We start from the raw sequence: 13,756 nt of genomic DNA, 5'->3' as shown, positions 1-13,756 counted from the left end.
ACTGTCCCCTTGGCCTCTTCTCTCTCTCTCTCTTCCCCCCTCCCCCATACACTCCCGAGATATATAGCACTGGCTCCCTTGGGACTTTTCCAGTTTTTCTCATAGCCTGTCCCAACTCTTAAACCTCATAAGATAAAGAACCTAGGGCTACCTCACTTACTTTCAGTGAAATGTGCACTCTGTTTACAATCTAGAGAGGTATATATCAGCTTTTAGCATCCTCCTTTGATTTGATCCATATTTTACTATACTCCTTAGATACTAGTCCATAGCTTGGAACTGAGCCATTTCCTAGTTGCATAGAATTTTATTTTTTGTTTTTCATTCTACTTGTTGATTTTGAATTAGTTTCTTGATAGGGAATATGGTTAACAAGCCTTTACCTTTCTAAATATCTTCTGAATTTTTAGAAGTAATAGTAACTATTAAAATTCTACTTTATAAAACTTAAAATTCATTCACTCAGCAAATGTGCATAGAATGTTAACTATGTACAAGGCACTTTGAGAAGCACTAAAGATACAGTAATAAGGAGAACGAAATAGTTTCTACCCTCTTGGAGTGTATATTATACTGGGGACATAGACTATTAATATAAACAAATAATCACAAGCATAATAGATCAATAAGTAAAAAATGCTTGTTTAAGCAGAGATTACAGTATCTAAGAGGCATGGATTAGATTTTTTTTTTATTTCAGCATATTATGAGGATACAAATTTTAAGGTTTCAAATAATGCCCTTGTCCCTAGATTGTTTTAGCTAGAGAATCTCTGAGCTGCTTCTCAGTTCAAGGAAAGGCCAAGACTCCTTGAAGCTCTTCTCTTTATTTTGTAAAGAGTCTTAAGTTGCCTCCCATAGTGACAGATTGTAAAATGTGTAAGTACCCTGTATCTGATTAGAATAGGATCTTTCTTGGATGTATGACCTAGCAATAACTACCTTTTGTCTTGGAATACAAAGCCAATGGGTTTTCTGGGAGAATTCCTTGGTATTCAAAGTTAGTTACTGGAGTACATCCAACACTGCCCTGACCAAAGTCTTCTGGCAAGAAGGGATATAAATGTCACCAAAAGAGTACTTACTAGGCAGGAGAGATGTCTAGGTTGGTGAACCAAGCTCAATCCAGCCCAAGTAATCATGAGGAAGGGTGACTCCAGCCCAACCTAAAACCACCATGACAGATTATTATCTTTGAGGAACAATGACTACATATATAAACACAAATCTGTACATACATGAATGTAAAATGTACATTCTGCATCTTGGGCATATCATACAGTAGATAATCTGTCCCTTTGGGCTGTGCACGACCATTCTGCAACAGTAGCAGTCTTTATCAACAACAGCTATATTATACTTATCACATTTCCAGTTCACTCTCCACATGGTACATGGAACTTACCTTTTGGTACTCCCAGGTTCTTAGACAACACACAACACAAAGGGAGAGTCCTCAAGAAGCAGATACTGAACTTCCTGGCAATAAAAGCACCTAGAAAATAATGTAACTAACTTGATCTAATATTAAAAGAGCTATGACTATATTGCTATTTCCCAGAAAGAATGGAACAAGCAGACATCTAAAGGAGAGATCAGTTGACTAGGGAAAGCAAAGAATGTATTCCAAAAAGAGGATCCACTAAGAAACTTGGCAATTTGAAGAAATTAAAGAGGACCAGTATGGCTGGACTGTGACGAAGAAGGGCTATACTGTTGTCAGTCAAAGTTGGTGAGGTAGGCCAGGGCCATATCCTACAGGACATCATTAGCTATTCATACATTAAAGATCTGAGCCCCTATCCTACAAGCAATACAAAGTAATAAATGTTTTAAGTGACAAAACAGCATGATCATTATTTTTACTTGTAAAATATGACTTTAGTTTCAGGATATAATAGAGTCTAGAGTAGAAACTGTAATGCTAGTAGGAAAGCCAGTTGGAAAGCTACCTGAGAAACAGGTATATAGATTTGGTTGTAGGGAATTTAGGGTATTTCTGTCAAATGGCTTCCTTCCCTATGAAATAATAAGTGGGAGAGAGAGATGACTTTGGGCATTGATAGATTAAAAACAAGGATAAAAAAATTTAATCCCAAAAGTCCTGTGGAAGACAGTAGGCACTCTGGTCTTAGAGAATTCTGCTGAGCCCTCTCTGCTCAGAAGGAGTCTGGCACTTGTGGATCCAGTGTTACATTATACTGCTAGGTTAAGAATTATGTATTATTTTGTCAAAATAAATCAAAGTTTTACCCAAGAGATTAAAAGCTATATAAAGAGAAGAACTTTCCATTTGTTTGCCCTTGTACAGCATGTGGATGTACTCTTCCTAAGTATCACTTTCAAGCAACTTCAGAAGAAAAGAGTGAAGAAACTTAGGAAATACTTTTTGCAGTTGACCACAGACAAGACCCTGGCAAGACCACAAAAGAGAGGGCCTTATTAAAAGCATTCTCAGCTGATGGACCTTTCACCATTAACCAGTCACTTAGGTCAAAAAACAAAAGATAAATGCTATTCCCAAGGTCTAGCGCCACCATCAACATGGAAGAAATGATGAAAGTCCCAGATTATAGGGGAAATTCAGCAACGGGTGCCTTTGGGAGAAGAAAGCTGACATTCTGTCCTCATCCCTTCAAAAACATATCCCAAGCAGAAAGAGATCTAGGATCAAAGCTATCTTTAAAGGACTAAAAGGTCTCAGAAGCACTGCTGCCTGCAGGTATAAAAATAAAGTGACAAAAGTATACTGACAGACCAAATTAGTGATCCCTAAACTTCCTTTTAGGTTTGCCCACTACTCTTCCTATTAAGACTCTAGAAAGACCTTAAAAGGGCACCTCTAGGAGTGTCATTTATGAAAAACCAAGCCAACAGAGTGAACACCTAGTAAGATAATTAGTGGATTTTAGGAGAGGAAAAGAAAAAACAACAAAGTACTGAGAAGTACAGGAGATAGATTCACTACCATCTAATCAGTGCCATCTGGAGAATATAGGTTTTTCACTGTGATTTGTAGGCAAAGGGTAAGATACTTCATATTTTTTAACAAAAATATCCCCACCCTAACCTCCCTGGAAGTTATAACCTCCTGCTTTTGTTGCCATTGAGGTTTACTGATGGCATTAATATCCCATTGGATATAAGCCTATGGCTATCCCTACACTGCAGGTAGCATAAAACTGAGACTAAAAAAGTACCTTCTGTATCAGAAAGCAGAGTTTCATGACTGGAGTCACAAATCCCTGTGTTTCTCAGTTCTGCCATTTACAAGCTGTATGGCCCCAGATGAGCTATTGAAACTCATTGAGCCTCAGTCATCTTGTCTGTGAAAAGGGATTAGAACCTGCCCCATAAAATTATTATAAGGAAAAAATGAGATAATGCATAAAAAGCTCTTAGCACAGTACCTCACACATAAATAAGGACACAATAAGGGACAGGTACCATTAGAAATCATTAACGCTTACCTTTGTGTTCATTTTTTCTCTGCTGCCTTTGAAGACTTCTTGGGTCTTAGATGCAATTTGTTTACTCAGAACCCCAATATCCTGTCTGCTTCTACCTATCTTTATCTACAGGACTCCCTTGTCCCTCACTCTACCAACAATCTCCTAGATTTAATTTATTACCTGTCCAGACTTACAAACTCTGCTGACCCACTCCTCCCTGTCCTGGCATCTTCTGCATGTTGCCACTCATTTCTAGTGTGACAAATGTGAAGTCAAGTCAGATTGTTTCAGTTAGTTTGAAGGCCGCCTAAAAGGCTTTATTTAACCTACAGTAGGCAGAACCATCACTTACATATATCTAACATCACTGGTCAAGTGATTAATTACTCTGTACTCAGGACGCTGCTAGACTCACCAAATATATTTAATTCCTCCAAAATACAACTTTTCTCCTTTACAAGCAGAGAAATTAACTCAAAATGTTGCTTCTAAATAAAAACTCTTAGTCTCTGCATCTTAATTCAGTACCTTATTATTTATAAAGTTTTAGAGCTAAGAAATAAAAGTCCCTAGGTTACTTTTTAAAAAAATTCTTAGACCCATATTGCCTTAAAATTATCACAGTATCTCTTAGTAGACACTAAATCATTTCACTATCATTACTCTCTGCCTATAATTTAAGTCCTTGACTGAATTAAGTGAGTCAAGAAAAGAAATTTGAGGCCAGATGCAGTGGCTCACATCTATGATGCTAGCACTTTGGGATACCAAGGTAGGAGAATCACTTGAGGCCAGGAGTTCAAGACCAACCTGAGCAATATAGCAAAACTCTACCTCTACAAAAAAATAGAAAAATTACCCAGGCATAGTGGCACATACCTATAATTCCAGCTGCTTGGGAGGATTGCTTGAGCCCAGGAGTTTGAGGTTACACTGAACTATGATGAAGTCATTACTCTCTAGCCTAGGCAAGAAGAGAGAGAGAGAGAAGAAAAGAAATTTGTACCATTAGTAACCCAAAATTGGTTTAATGTTTAACATGTGGTTAATTTAGAGGCAACAAATAAAGATCAAGGTCATTATGCCAGACAACATCTCACAGGACATCTTGATTACATTCTGCAAATATAATCTATTGAGCCAATATTGCGTCTTATAATAGTCATACATGCTTTTATTACTATAAATGTCTCCTTATTATGTTTCTGATTCAAAATGTATTCTACTACCCAAGTCTCTTTTATAGCATACCACTTTAATGTAGTCAACTTGAAATTTTGCACTTCTAAGAACAGAAAGCAAACAATATTTATATTGCTAGGTGATAGACTGACCTCTAGTGGACATTCTTAAAATTACCAAACAAGCTGGCAAGATGTTTAATACAATTAACAGCTGTCTAATCTACAACATTGTTAAAATAATGTTTAAAACACTGATAATAAAATTTACTTCTTAGTCATTTCAAGCTAGGCAACATGGAATAAGGTTAAGAGTAGAGACTCTTGTTCATAGCTCACCTCTGTCATTTTCTTGCTGTGTAATATTTACCTGTTTCCTCATCTGTAAAATGGGAAAACCTATTTCATGGGGTTAACATGAAGATCAAATGAGTCAAAATATGTTAAGTATCTAGAACACTGGTACATATCTCACTGATATAAAATTTTTTGTTATTATTTATGGCTGGAAAAAATATGGCGAAAGGCAAATCATAATTTCAGAGGATATAAAGAAAAGCAAGAGTCCTTATTGGAATACATTTCTTTAGGGATTTCACTATAATAAACCAATATAGCACCAATTCAGTTAGCCCTCCCATTTCCAGAAATGAGCTATTCCTGTCTATAACAGAACAATGGGGAAAATCAGAAGCAAGTAACTACACTTGGATAATATTTTGTGGGAAATATTAAGAAGTCCTTTTTTGTTCCAATATGGAGATGATGAACAACAACAGATACTATCTTTTATACCAAAAGCAAACGTAAAGCTCCAGCCACGTGTATCTTTCTAGGCTTTGAACTCCTGTTATACTTAATGTCTACAGCACATACAATGAGCACCTACCTATACACTAAATCAGTCATCAGCCTCAGAGTACTTAAATCATACAGGTGGCACTTTTCTACAATTAATTTATTTTTTAATTGGGCTTATATTACAGGATTCTAAACTTTTTAAAACAATATTCAACTATTTCTAGAGCAGTATATCTGGTTAATGACTTAAAAATGCCTCCCTACAAAGTTAGTAATATACTTTCCACCTCTTTTCCCAAGGAAATTCCAAATCAGCAATTAATTTCAGCTGACAGAATTGCACATATAATTGAAAAATGATCTATAATTCCCAGGTACTTCTTTACTACAAAATAATTGCTATCCAGAGTAAAACAGCCTATTTTATCATAAAGTAATATGATCACTAAATAAAATATAGTTCTTAGTTTTTTCCGTCACTACACTGAGGTGCCCTAATTCATTTTAGTAATTCACATTTTTTATCCTGAGAACACTCCAAGTTGAAATTAAAAGTTGCTACTCAGTTATTCAACACAAGCATGAAACCATTAAAGTGACATAAAAGTTCCTCTAAAATCTTATTCATAATATTTACGTATATTTATAAGAGACTAAAATGAACTTATTTATGTGGCTGGAATCATAAATTGTGGTTAATGTATTATATATGCAAAATCACAACTCAAAAATAATTTAAAAAATGAATACCACAACACAAATTCTAGAAAATATCATACATATTGTAATATAATTCTGCTATTAAAAGTCACTAACATATGCAATACTATTAAAACATATTTCAAGATAATAGCAAAAATTAGGCTATTTGAAGTTTTTAGGAAACTCAAGCTTATTTGGAAATATAAAAGAAATAAAGTTATTTGTTATAGCATTTGATATTTCACTAAGTATATAGTTCCATAAAACTGTGTCCCTGAATATTTCCCTAATACCTGTCTAGGAAATATAATGCAGCAAAAAAAAAGACTAATTCTGAGAAGAAAAATCTCATTCTCTTACACATCCTTTGTAGACAGACCTTAATCCATTATGTATTATATTATCTTCTGTTTGTCTCATACTAAATCAATACTTACATTCTTAAGACTGAAAAAAATAATAATTCAGTTTTATCAAAGATACTAAAGCAGACAAGGAAACTGCATCCAGGCAAAGAACAAAAGAAAAGTATTTATTCTAAAAAGTTTCCTTTTTAGAAGTTGTACGATCTAGACATTCAAACAGAATAAAGATCAGTACTCCTAAGAAATACTATCTGGAGAAGGACCCCAAGATCACTTCTAAGAAACATCACAAGGCATGAATTTATTAATGTCTATTCTGTGATTTTGAACCTGGCTGCACAGTTTATAGAAATTAATAAACGATTCCAGAATGTATTGGTAAAGGCAAAGGTCCCAGAAAATCTAAAACAATCTTAAAAAAAACAAAGTTGGATGACTCAGAATTTATAGTGAGTTCAAAACTCACTATAAAGCCAGAGTAATCAAGACACTGTGGTATTGGCATAAAGATAACAAATCAATGGAACAGCCCCGAAGTCAAGTGATTTTTGACAACAGTAGCAAAGCAATTCAATGAAGAAAAGTCTCCTCAACAAATGGTGCTAAAACAACTATATATCCATATAAAAAGAAAGAAGTTCAGTAAAAAAGAAACTGAACTTCAACTCCTATCTCACACCACATACAAACATTAACTTGAAATGGATCACATATACAAATACAAAAACTAAAACTAAAAACTCCTAGAACATAGACTATTTTCATGAATTTCACATATTAGAGATTTCTTAGAGAGAAAATAGAAAACATTAGCCATAACATAAAAACTGATAAATTAGACTTCATAAAAATTTAAAACTTCTCCTCAAAAGACACCATTAAGAAAATGAATAGAGGAAAAAATATTCACAGTATATATATTTAAAAAGAACTTGTATCCAGAATTAGAAAGAACTCTACAACTCAATAATAAGACAGCCTGTCTCAAAAAAAAAGGGGCAAAAGAACAGATACTTTACAAAAGATATGTAAATGTTCAACAAACATATAAAAAAATTCACAAAATATAATCAATAGATAAATGTAAGTGAAAACCACAATGAGACATTCCTACACACCTTCTAGAAAGATTAAAATTAAAAAGACTGAAAAAACCAAGTATTAGGGAGGATGTGAAGCAGCAAGAACCCTCATCTGTTGAGATGAGGGTGTAAAATGGTACAACCATGTTGGAAAACAGCTTTATGGTTTTCTACAAACTTAAATGTATATAAGTTTGTATATATATCCTATGAATATATATCCTATGAAACGTATATATATCCTATGAATAAGTGTTCAATGCTAGGTATTTACCAATGAAAACTGAAAATATACATCCAAAAAAAGCCTTATACAAATATATAAGCAGCTTCATTGTAACAGCCAAAAACTGGAAACAACCCAAATGTCCATCAATAGGTGAGTGGATGGATTATAGCGTATCCACACAATGCAATACTACTTAGCAATAAAAATGAATACATTACTGATGCACACAACATAGTACTGTATAATTCCATTTATATAAAATTCTGGAAAATACAAACTAATCTATAATGATAGAAAAGTGATCAGGGGTTACCTGAGAATGGGGAAGGGGGTGGAGAGAGGCAGGAGGGAGGTATTAAAAGGAACATGAGGGAACTTTTGGGGGTGAAAATATGTTCATTATCTTGATTATGGTGATGGTTTAACAGGTGTACACATATATTAAAATTAATCAAACTTTATACTTTAAGTATGTATAGTTTATTGCATGTCAACTATATCTCAATAAAGCTGTTAAACACATAGACACAGAAGATCTCTGCTTCAGGTGAAGATGGAATGAGTAACAGAATAGATCTACCCTTCTGCCTTAAACTGCTAGAAAACTGGACAAAATTCAAAATACAGTGGTTTTCAGACAATCTCACAACAAGCAACACAGGACTGTGATACCCAGAAGAGGGAAAACAAACATGGTGAATTCTATTATTGTACTGGTTTACCACCTAGAAGCAGTTTCCAGAATGCAGCACAGGCAGTGGGACCCACAAAAGCCCAGCAGTCTATCTTAGTTGAGGGAAAGAGTACTCCAGAGATCTGCAACGATACATGTGAGTCTCTGGCTAAGAACTGACACAAGCATGTGTGAGCCCAAAATTACCCAAGATAGAAGAATCTTGAAAACATTATACAACGTGAAATAAGCCAAATACAAAAGGACAGACATTGTATGATTCTCCTTATATGAAATACCTAGAATAAGCAAATTCATGGAGACAGAAAGTAGATTAGAAGTTATCAGGGATAGGGTGAGGAGTTATTGTTTATTGGTTACAAAGTTTCTGTTCGGTGATACAGAAGATATGTGTTTCTGTTTGGGTGATAAAAAGTTTTGGAAATAGTGGTGATAGCTGTGCAAAATTGTCAATGTAATTAATGCCATTTAATTATTTACTTTAAAAGTTTAAAATGGCAAATTTTATGTTATATGTACTTTACCACAATAAAAAATCAATTAATTTTTTAAAAAACTACCTAAGGCTGGTAGGGGATGGAGTAGGGAGGGAGATGAGGAAGGGAGACACCTTTGCAAGAAAAAGATAGACCAACTCCCAGACAACTTTATACGGGATTTGGAACAGTCCCTCTTCCTACCAGCCAGAGAGGGAAGACCTAATAATAGATAGGGAAGCAAGAAGAATCCTCAGAAGGGTTTCATTTTAGTAATAGTGATAAATTGGCCCTAAAGACTGACCTAGACCTGCCCTAACTATGCTTAAAAGTAAGTCTCAAAAGGCTTCAACTGATTCCAAGCTACTTAACTGTATGCCAGAACAAATCCAACATATGTGAAGGGAGTAACTAAATCCACCAACCAACAACATAAAATTCATGTCTGGTAACCAATTAAAAGTTAACAAGCATGCAAAGATTTGGGACAATATGGCCCAGAAATAACAAAGGTGATATAATTACCATGTTTCCCCAAAAATAAGACCTACCCATAAAATAAGCCCTAGCAGGATTTCTAAGCATTTGCACAATATAAGCCCTACCCCGAAAATAAGACCTAGTGATGAGCATGGCTACACAGCATAGCACAGCATGTGCAGATACACAGCATATCTGCACAACCCATTCATTTCGTCACGGAGAGGTAAAGACAACGAGCAGCCCTTCTCATCTGCCCCATTGTGACAGCTACTATCCCAGAGGTGACCGGAAAGGTGCAGGCAGCCCCACCAACAAGGTTGGCTCCCCATCAGGTCCCGGCCATCCTGTGGGTGCTGCAAGCTGAGGCTTTGAGGGGAAAATAACACATCCCCTGAAAATAAGCCCTAGGATGTCTTCTTGAGGAAAAATAAATATAAGACCCTGTCTTATTTTCGAGGAAACACGGTAGCAGGTAAGAATCATATAAATATGCTCCACGTGTTTAAGAAGGTAGAAAACTATGTAAACATGATGAAGAAAAAAATGGAAGATATCTTTAAATGACCCAAATGGTATCTCTACAAATGAAAAACACAATACCTGAAATGAAAAATACAATGGATAGGATTAACAGCAGAGTAGTTACTTCCAAAGAAAAAATCAGTGAAGGCATAACAATAGGAACTATCCAAAATCAAACAGGAGTGGGGATGGGGGAGCCAAGGGAAAAAAATGAACAGAGCTTTGATGACCTATGGGACAGTATCAAATATTCTAACATACACATACTAAACGTGTTGCAGCAATGTGTACAGCTAGTGTTACAGCTCTTGTTACAGCTCTTATTCATTTGACCGGGGAAAGAACCAAGCGACACACAAAGAGACAGAGAACAGCCTTTATTCTTCTACAGCAGGCTCACCACACCTAGTGTTACAGCTTTCTTCCTGTCTCCCCATGTTCTCCCCCTTCCTGCCCTTCTGCCCCTGCTTTTATACCCTTGGTAGGGCTCAAGAAGCATCCAATCAACTACAAGCTTTAACATCCAATCAGCAATAAGCTTTAACACCCAATCAACAAAAAGCTTTAACATCCAATCAAAAAGAGTGGGATTCAAAAATTACCCAATCAGGATCACGCAAACAGCGTGGCCAGAAACAGGCAGCCGCAGGCGGGCCTGGGGGCATGGCTGTGTGCCACGGGGCCCAGCCCCAGCACAGTGCCCTCCAACTGGCTGCACAGCACTGGCCGGTGGAGATGTGGAACCACAGGGAAGCGGCAAGCGGCTGCCATTTTCCGCATCAAATGAAAGACCAAAAAGAAAGGAAGGAAGAAAAAAAAATAGCTGAAATTTTTCTAAATGTGATAAAAACTACAAACCCACAGATCCAAGAAGTTCAACAAACTACAAAGCTCATTCAAAATGAAACATAAAAAAAAAATTAAACATAAAAGGAAAAACTGATAATCTGGACTTCATCAAAATTTAAAACTTTTGCTCCGCAAAAGACCCTGTTAAGGATTAAAAAGGCAAATTACAGACTGAGAAAATATTTGCAAGTCACATATCTGACAAAGAACATGTATCTAGAATATGTAAAGAACTCTCAAAATTCAACATATTTAAAAAGCTAGAAATGGGCAAAATACATGAATAGACATTTCACAGATGAAGATATACAATGGCAAATATGCACATGAAATGATGATCAACATCATTAGCCAGCCATTAAGGAAATGTGAATTAATATCACAATGAGATATCATTAATCAGAATGGCTAAAATAAAGAATGGTGACAATACCAAATGCTGGTGATAATGTGGAGAAACTGGATCACTAACACATTGTTGGTAGGCATGTACAATGGTACAGCCACTCTGGAAAAGAGCTTTTCTTTTAAACTAAAAGTTTCTTTTAAAACTAAAAGTGGATTTTACCATATGACCCAGTAAATTGTACTCTTAGGCATTTATCACCAATTATAACAGAAACTTGTATACAAATGTTTTTGTTCACACAGAAACTTGTATACAGTTTATAGCAGCTTTATTATTAATAGAAACAGTCAAAAACTGAAAACTATCCATATGTCCTTCAACAGATGAATGATTAAACAAACTGTGGTCCTTCCATATAAGAATATTGCTCAGCAATAAATAGGAACAAATCTTGACACATGCAACAAACTTTGATGAGCCTCAAGGGAATTATATTGAATGAAAAAAGCCAATCTCAAATGGTTACATACTGCATGATTCCACTTATGTAATATTATTGAAATAACAAAATTATAGATATAAAGAACAGATCAGTGCTTGCCAGAGGTTACAGATAGGGGGGAGGATAGATGTGGCTATAAAGGAGTAGCACCAGGAAGCCTTATTGTGATGATGCAGTTCTGTATTTTGATTGTGGTGATAGTTACACAAGCTACATGTGTAGTAAAATTTCACAGAACTTTATACATCCTCATATACTCACACATATACAAATGAATGAATGAATGCATAACTGGAGAAGTCCAAATAAACTCTGTGGACTGCATCAATGCCCATTCTTAGTACTGATACTATACTACAATTATTCAAGATGTTATATTGGGAGACAGTGGTTGAAGGGTGCATGGGACTTCCCTGTACATTTCTTTGCAACATTCTATAAATCTAAAATTACTTCAAAAGAACAAGTTAAAAGAAACCAAAAATATGATCTGAATAACCATAAATACTTTTTTCTTTTTTAGTACCATAAATACTAAAATAATTAAATTTCTGGTTAAAACTTTTTGACAAAGAAAACTCCAGGCCCAGATAGCCTTGTTAATGAATTCTACCAAACATTTAAAGAAGTAATAATATCAATTCTATAAAAACTCTTCAAGAAAATAAAAAAGGGAACATTTCCCATTACCATGTTACCAAAACCACACAAAGACCTTACAAGAAAGTGCATACCAATATCCATCATGAACCTCAATGCAAATTCTTAAAATTTTAGTAAATTAAATCCTCTAATATAGAAAAAAACAATGAAATGGCTTCAATTTTTCTGCATGAAAATGGTAAGTATTGGTAAGGATGTGGAAAAATCGGAACTCTTGTACATTTTTGCTGGGAATTTAAAATGATGTACCATTTTAAATGCTGCTATGGAAAACATCTTGGCAGCTCCTCAAAAAGCTAAATATAAAATTACCACATGACCAGCAATTTCACTTCTAGGTATACAAAAGAATTGAAAGCAGAAACGCAAACAGATACTTGTACACCAATGTTCACTGCAGCATTATCTACAATAGTCAAAAAGTGGAAACAGCCCAAGTGTCCATAAAAAGATGAATAAGCAAAATATGGTACACTGGAATATTATTCAGCCACAAAAAGGAACAAAGCTCTGATACAAAATGGATCAACCATGAATACATTATGCTAAGTGAAATAATAAGTCAGACACAATTGGACAAATATTATATGATTCCACTTCTATGAAATATCTAAATTAGGCAAATTCATAGAGACATAAAGTAGATAAGAGGTTACCAGGGGCTGGGGAGAGAGGGAGGAATGGGAAGTTATTGCTTAATGTTATAGAGTTGCTGTTTGGGGTGTTGAAACATTCTGGAAATAGTGGTGACAGCTGCACAAAATGATGAATACAATTAATGCCACTGAATTGTACACTGAAAATGGTTTAAATGGCAAATTTTATTTTATACACACACACACACACACACACACACACACACACCACCACCACCACCACCACCACCACCACCACCACCACCACCACAATAAAAACAAAGATAATATATCATGACCAAGTAGAGTTCACCCTAGGAGTGCATGATTGGTTTAACTTTCAAAAATCAATGTCATTCACTATGGTAATAGACTGAAAAATAAAAACCATATGATCATCTCAATAGATGCAAGTTGAGGAAGGTGGCAGAAACAAAGTCACAGGGTACTTTACATGTCTTAAGAAGCTTAGAATGTATTCTAGAGTCTACAGATTCCCCACCAAAGGATGGAAAGGGAGATATTAAGGAGACTAACTTAATATAGTTAGCCAATCAATAACAAACCAACATTTGTAGATGGTATAGAAAACATTTGTAGGATGTTATGCCAGAGGGCAGCAAACAGAAACCAGGCATCTGCTATGGGGAAAATAATGACAGACTTCTAAAAAAAGGATTGAAGAGGAAATGAAAACAAATAGCAGTAGTTTCCTAATCTTTCTCATGAGTGCCTCTCACTATCAGCATTTAACCAGTGTCTGCGAAATTC

The 13,756-nt window shown here is 35.3% G+C and overlaps 1 protein-coding gene across 2 annotated transcripts in view; it reads right to left on the bottom strand.

Moving 5' to 3' along the window:
* STK33 (serine/threonine kinase 33) overlaps positions 1-13,756 on the bottom strand; it is a 161,572-nt gene that overhangs the window by 125,735 nt on the left and 22,081 nt on the right. The window contains exons 2-3 of one of the 2 annotated variants that reach the window (XM_076002196.1): positions 4,332-4,416; positions 1,086-1,192 (exon numbers count right to left, since the gene is read on the bottom strand). The gene's annotated coding sequence lies outside the window, so the exon portion shown is untranslated. The remainder of the gene's footprint in view (positions 1-1,085; positions 1,193-4,331; positions 4,417-13,756) is intronic. The other variant, XM_012783956.2, reaches the window with a different exon arrangement.

This window comes from Microcebus murinus, chromosome 4 (assembly GCF_040939455.1).
Source record: "Microcebus murinus isolate Inina chromosome 4, M.murinus_Inina_mat1.0, whole genome shotgun sequence".
NCBI lineage: Eukaryota > Metazoa > Chordata > Mammalia > Primates > Cheirogaleidae > Microcebus > Microcebus murinus.
Note: the sequence above shows the minus strand (reverse complement) of the source record. Positions and strands in the feature narration are given on the sequence as shown.